At 43.9% G+C, this 6,169-nt stretch overlaps 1 protein-coding gene and 1 pseudogene across 4 annotated transcripts in view; one reads left to right on the top strand and one right to left on the bottom strand.

Annotated features, from left to right (window-relative positions):
• LOC108750706 (homeobox protein homothorax) overlaps positions 1-6,169 on the bottom strand; it is a 386,843-nt gene that overhangs the window by 336,315 nt on the left and 44,359 nt on the right. The gene's annotated exons all lie outside the window — the stretch shown is intronic.
• The window catches only part of LOC108750707, an 8,216-nt pseudogene continuing 2,333 nt past the window's right edge, over positions 287-6,169 (top strand).

Below are 6,169 nucleotides of genomic sequence, written 5' to 3'. Positions count from 1 at the left end.
TTAGTCATGAGGAAGACTCAAGAACCAATTAGATCGATTCTCCATTGGCGAACCGAGATACCGTTTTCCAAAAGATACTTTCCAACAGAAGGACGCGGCGGCTGATTAACCGTACCGCCGGAAATGATTAATAGATAGGTTCCATCGAATGGATCCAATACAGAGTCTTACTGTGGTGCGAGACGTAAGGAGAGAGAGAGAGAGAGAGAGAGAGAGAGAGAGAGAGAGAGGAAAAGAAATAAAAAGTAAAAGAGAGAGACGCGCCGCGGCGTATCGATACACGAAGATGGAGGAGAAGGATTGTGCGCGCATCTCGAGGCCGTGGAAGCGGCTTGTGATAGCTCTGAAGAGAAACCGATGCAACGAATGTATAGAAGGAGCGCAAGAGAGAGAGAGAGAGAGAGAGAGAGAGAGAGAGAGATCTGACCGGTGTCCAGTCGACCAGAATGTTATGTATGCAAATGAAGCCTGACAGGCCTATAGGATAGCCGATCCTCCTCCGTTCCCCTTTCGACTTATCCTCCAACCCTCATTCTCCCTCCCTGCCCCCTCGTCCCTCACTCTATCCTTTTGCCTGATTCGCCTCCTTGATTTCGTTTAGAATAAATGTATTATATAAGCAAAAGCAAATAAAATTCGTTATCTTGTTATATGTAAATCGTCGGTGAGTAGAGATATTACGAAGAGCTGCGGCTCTCGCAAACGTACACCCTCTCTTCCATCGTTTTTCGTTCCCGGGGCTACCTCGCACGCATTACCTTGCCCACCTCTATTGGCCTAGAGCTCACTTATAATACTCTTATTAAGCGTTTATATATAATAGAGAAGAAGACGGCCATCTTTGCCGTAGGCGGCACCGTCCAATGGTAGCGTGCATCAAGAACGTAGGACAATGCACATGTTTATCATCCGTTCAAGCGCATGCGAAAAGACTCGCAACAATTCGGTTTTCCCCTGCTGACCGATCGAGAAATTAAACGGCGAGAAATTCGTTCGTTCTCGATCGTTCTCGAAGCGAGAAAGGTAAATCAACGTACATCGTCTATACAGAGATAGTCGTAGATATTACAGAAACTTACTTGGTAATCTCTCGCGATAATCGATACTGCAAGAAACCACCAGTCTAATCAAAACATTTTGCATATCGGATAAGATTGCGAGATTACCAAATCGTTTTCGTTCAGCTTGCAAAAGCTTGACTCAATGACGATATTATTAGGAGCGATCAATAAGATCGTTATGTGCATAATGCGAAGTCACTGCAAAACGACGATGTATTTCGCTCGATCGATCGGCGAACATTCGTCACGCTCGTTTACCTGTCTTCAAAACTAAGAGGCCTCTCATCCAGACCGATAATGCGACAACCTCCGGTCCATTGACTGCGCTTCTTCCATTGCGGCACCAACTTTTTTCCTGCGCTATTTGCCTCGACGTATCACCGCGACGCAGTAACACAATGCCTTCGGGATGACTAAACTCTCTCTCTCTCTCTCTCTCTCTCTCTTACAGGAATCTAAGGGCGGATAGAAAGAGACGGAGGACTTCGAAGGACAGCGACTATAACGCTGAACTGGTTAGAATTTGATCCACTGGGAGTCGAGTCGAACCGAGCGACAATGCTCGGTGAAAAAAAAATTGAAGAAAAAGTTTGCGTTCCCTTTTTTTTTACTGCCTAACGCATCGAATCAATCCTTCGCGCTTTGATTTCAACAATATCCTTTTAGAATTTTAGAAATGCATTTTTAATTTTGTTCACGATTTGCGTGAATGATCATTTTCAGAGTGGAAAGAATAATAATTTGTAAGAAAGATGAAATAAAATAATCGAAATATTTGTGAATAGATATTATATATATATAATTTATCAGATCAATCCAAATAAGTAAAACTGGTATTAATTACATGTTGAAAGAGGAATATCCTGGATATGGTAGGAGCTCGATAACTGGTGGAAATTTCAACTATGACATAAAACATGATACGATCGTTTTGGAACACGCGAATTTTTGCAATCTATCCTACCATTGAATCGCGTCATCCTATATACCGTGGACGATGATTTCAGAGGGAACTGATACAGGATATAGGGAGGTCGTCCCCGGCGATATAACGAGACGCTCGATCGCTTGCATCTCCCTTTTCTGAGATCGCTTTTGGCGGTCATCGAAATAGCAAAAGGACAACAAGTAGTTGGGTCCAATCTTTTCGGAGAGAAAATGTTGTCCGAGAATATCTCGTGTAGTGCGCGATACGACAAAGTGGCCCGTTATCTGGCGAACGAAGGCGATCGAAAGAAATTTCGGGCTGCGAACCCACCCTACGTCCCCGTAATTGGACGCCATACGAAAATAGTCCTCGGGATCTGAATATGCTACTTAAAGTTTCAGCACAAGTTAAATTACGATTCAATTTCGAATCGAGGGTTAGTATCGATCGAATTAAACTTTTAGTAAGGACGCTGCGATTAAAGATTTAAACAGCTGCGATAATACTATTTCCATCGATGTTCTCGAAAACGGAAACGATAACCACTCGAAATCGATGAGCGGTTTCATCTTCCGGTTGCTTCTTGAGTTATTAATCGCGTGAATAAAACAGTCATCGTCATCGCGTCTACGCGATTATTTGGAAAGAGTTTAATAAGTAATAGAATCTTATTAAACATTTTTTAAGTAAAAGGACAAAATAGTGAAACGTAAAAATATCACAAAAGATTCAATTCGAAAATGACTAATTTATAAATATTTTCGTTTCATAGAGCTATTTCCAAATAATTTCATAGCTGATGGCTTTTATAAAGACATCTCTTTAATCGAATTGCCTATTGAATAATACTAATCGATTGCTTTCGACAATATTTTCTCGTGGCAAGCGCGCACGAGATTTTGAATTAAAATCCAGATCTAATATATATACATATATATATTAATTAAAAATAATAAACTGTGCACACACACACGGAAGTACACAGATAGAAATTAAAAATTTATCGCACCGCGTTATTCCATGTGTCTACACATCGTTCGAAAGATGAAGAGAGACTAATTATTCCGAAACCAGTTTTCCATTGAAAGGGAACATTTAAACGATTCTCCCTTTTTCTCAGTCACTCTGTTGTCATGGAAGGGAAGAGAGTACTTGGAGCGCTGTGACATTATACGGACCCGAAGACCTCGGTACCGTCTTTCATTCGGCCTCGAAATTGCTCGAAAATTTACGTAAACGAAGGAAAGAACGGGTAAACGTCTCCCTATCTTACATCCGCCTCTTCCTTCCTACCTTGCCTCTTCACGGACTCTCAGAAAGGCAAACGCCGAAGAATGGAACGGATCCAAGGTACATACGAGCGAGAGAGTAGAAAAGAAGGAACACGGGGAACCCCATTTACGGCACAATGGGCTCCTTTGAAGCCGAAGGTAATGAAGGTTTCGGGGTGTCTGTCTCGGTCTCCCTCTCTCGTGGCCTGATTCGCAACCTGACCACCCTTACGGCACGCACAGGATATCTATATACCGGGTGTGCATGTCGAACGATGTCGGGGTCATCGCTTCCTTTCCTTTCCACTATGCGGTGGATCGATGACGATGAGAAACTCAAACTTCTTCCCAACTATCAGATAATCCACGTATCCTTTCTAATAAAAATCTCAGCGAATTCTACATATAAACACTTGTGCGACGTGTATGTTATCTTTCGAATAAATTTATAAGAAATACATATAAAAATCTCGTTACGAGGCAGTTGAGACTTAATTTCCATAGCGTCTCGGTCAAGATTCCGCGGTAAGAGACGGCTAAAAGTTCCTGTGGCACGCGTACGTATGCGAATGTTGAAGCACAAGGATATTCCAGCAGGAGAGAGCGACGTGCGCTAGCATAGGTTTAGAACCAGTTCCGTACGCGGCACGTTCATGAGCCGGAGGAGGTCGCCCGCGTGTTGTACCCGTACGAATCCCGTTGGTATGCACTGTGTACGCCATAATATCCCATAAGAAATTTACCGCTCTCTAACCGGTGTACGGGAAGCAGTTGTCCGGAGTTCTACGATGGAAGAAGAGAAGAACGCGAGTAGGATGATAGAAAGGGAGAAAAAGAGACGAGTGCGCCATCAGAAAATGCCGCGAAGGCAGAGAGAGAGAGAGAGAGAGAGAGAGAGAGAGAGAGAGAGAGAGAGAGAAGGGAAAAGGGCCTGACCGAACCTTCCTTCCGCGCACCGGGCCCGGCAAAACGTAATTATGCTAATACGCGATTGGTTCGAAAATGTTAAATGCACGAGGCAGAGCACCGCGGGCTACCATGAGCCTGCCTCCATTGGTTCCCTCTCTCCCGTTCTCTATGCTGCGCTCTCGCATTTTCTCTCTCCCTCTCTCTCTCTCTCTCTATCTCATTCTCCGTTCGTCTCTCTCCCTCCTCCACTTCGAGCACAGATATTTATGGAATCTTCTTCATCGCGCCCGCTGCATTCCGCTCCACTCGTTCGCGTCTCGTCTCGTCTTGTCTAGAAGAGGCCCCGGGGACCAGAAACGTTTCAATCTCCGTTACCATCGATGGCGTGCCAAGCCACGTTTCGTCTACAGACTTGGGGAGTAGGGATTCGACACACATGAGAAAGCCGATTTTATACACACTGGTAACCGAATATCGAGTATCGAGTACTTTCGCGGAAAATTGAACAATGTGTCAATATCGTTTCCAGCATTTAAAGAATACACCCGCAGCCGCCCACGTTATCTCTCATAACGCGCGTCTGCTAATTTCTTTAATCGTGCGCTTCCATTAACGAGAGCAAATTTAGAGGCAAATTTAGAGCCTAACGAGTAATAAGTGTTATCGCGATAAACTGAAGCGTCGCTGTAATTTCGAGCAAGCTCCAATTAGTAAATTCATCTGCCTCGATGCAGATAAGCCGACACGAAGGCAGAGCACAGCATTCGATGATTTATCCTCCAACTTAATGCTTTTTCTCATCTGATCCGAGATACGTGCCATGTCGCGTATTTATGCAAAATTACTAGAAAAATTCGTATTACTGATACGTATTCCATTTGCGTCATGACGCCAAAGTGGAACTTGAGCCAAAATTTTCCGTCATGGATAAATATAAATCTTCATGGGACTATGCTGACTTTGGCGCATCGAAGATACTTGAATCCCCGCCGCGGGGTAGCGCGGCATTATAATAATGTGATCGCTATAAAGGAAAAAAAAAATGCTATAAAATTACGCGCGATCGCGAACCTGACGTGAGTGAGAGGGGCCGATCGACAGCGAAGCATCACGAAGAGGTCTCGAGAGTGCACGGCGGCGGCGGCCAATGGCTGCCGCCACGTCAGCTGCCATTTCGATGAAAATGCTATGGATGTCCGCTATTTTGTATGATAAAATATCGCCGCAAAAATCGTCTAAGTAAACCAAACCAGCTTTCGTATCCTGCGGGCATACTCGTTCGAAAAGAGAGCGAGGAAACCTATCGAAAAATCAATGCACGTTGCATCGGGAGAGCTCTCTATTAGTCTACCTTTCTCGCCAAAATTGCAATGCAAGGAAAAAGAAAATGCGGAGAAAATGCAGTAACCATTGCAGCAGTCAAGAGCTCTTTCGTTCGCATCCCGCTGATGAAAAGTCTATGCTCTGGAAATTTTCCTCAACAGATGTCTCACTTTCACCGTTTATATGGCTATGTATTTCCACGCTGTCCTGACTGTCCAGCTGGTAAAGTATTAGCGCATATTGTCATTTCGTTTCGTCAATCGACGAAAAGAAGATAAGGTGTTGCGACAAATGAAAAAAAATAAGAAATGGACAACTACCGTTCCAAAGCAAACAACTGCGAAGTTGATAAAGCGTCCGGTGCCGTCCAACCATTGGACAGCAAAATGACTCCACTTACGTGTAGAGTCGGTTCGCGTCTCGTAGTCTCGACGAATGCGCCGTAGATGTCAAGCTTTCACCGCAATTACGGAAAATTGCCCCCGTAGTCATAACAGTCGTTTTTCAAGTGTTAAAGGCAACTTATTGGCAGGCGGGCGCGGTAATCTCTCACAAAATAAGACCGATCGCGAGAATTTCCAATCGACCACTATAGTTTTAAGTAGAAAACTGCTTTTTGCATCAGCAACACACACATGATTTTCACAATAAGTTTTTAAACAGAAGAAATTATATAG

Source organism: Trachymyrmex septentrionalis, unplaced genomic scaffold, assembly GCF_001594115.1.
Source record: "Trachymyrmex septentrionalis isolate Tsep2-gDNA-1 unplaced genomic scaffold, Tsep1.0 scaffold37, whole genome shotgun sequence".
In the NCBI taxonomy this organism is placed as follows: domain Eukaryota; kingdom Metazoa; phylum Arthropoda; class Insecta; order Hymenoptera; family Formicidae; genus Trachymyrmex; species Trachymyrmex septentrionalis.
Note: the sequence above shows the minus strand (reverse complement) of the source record. Positions and strands in the feature narration are given on the sequence as shown.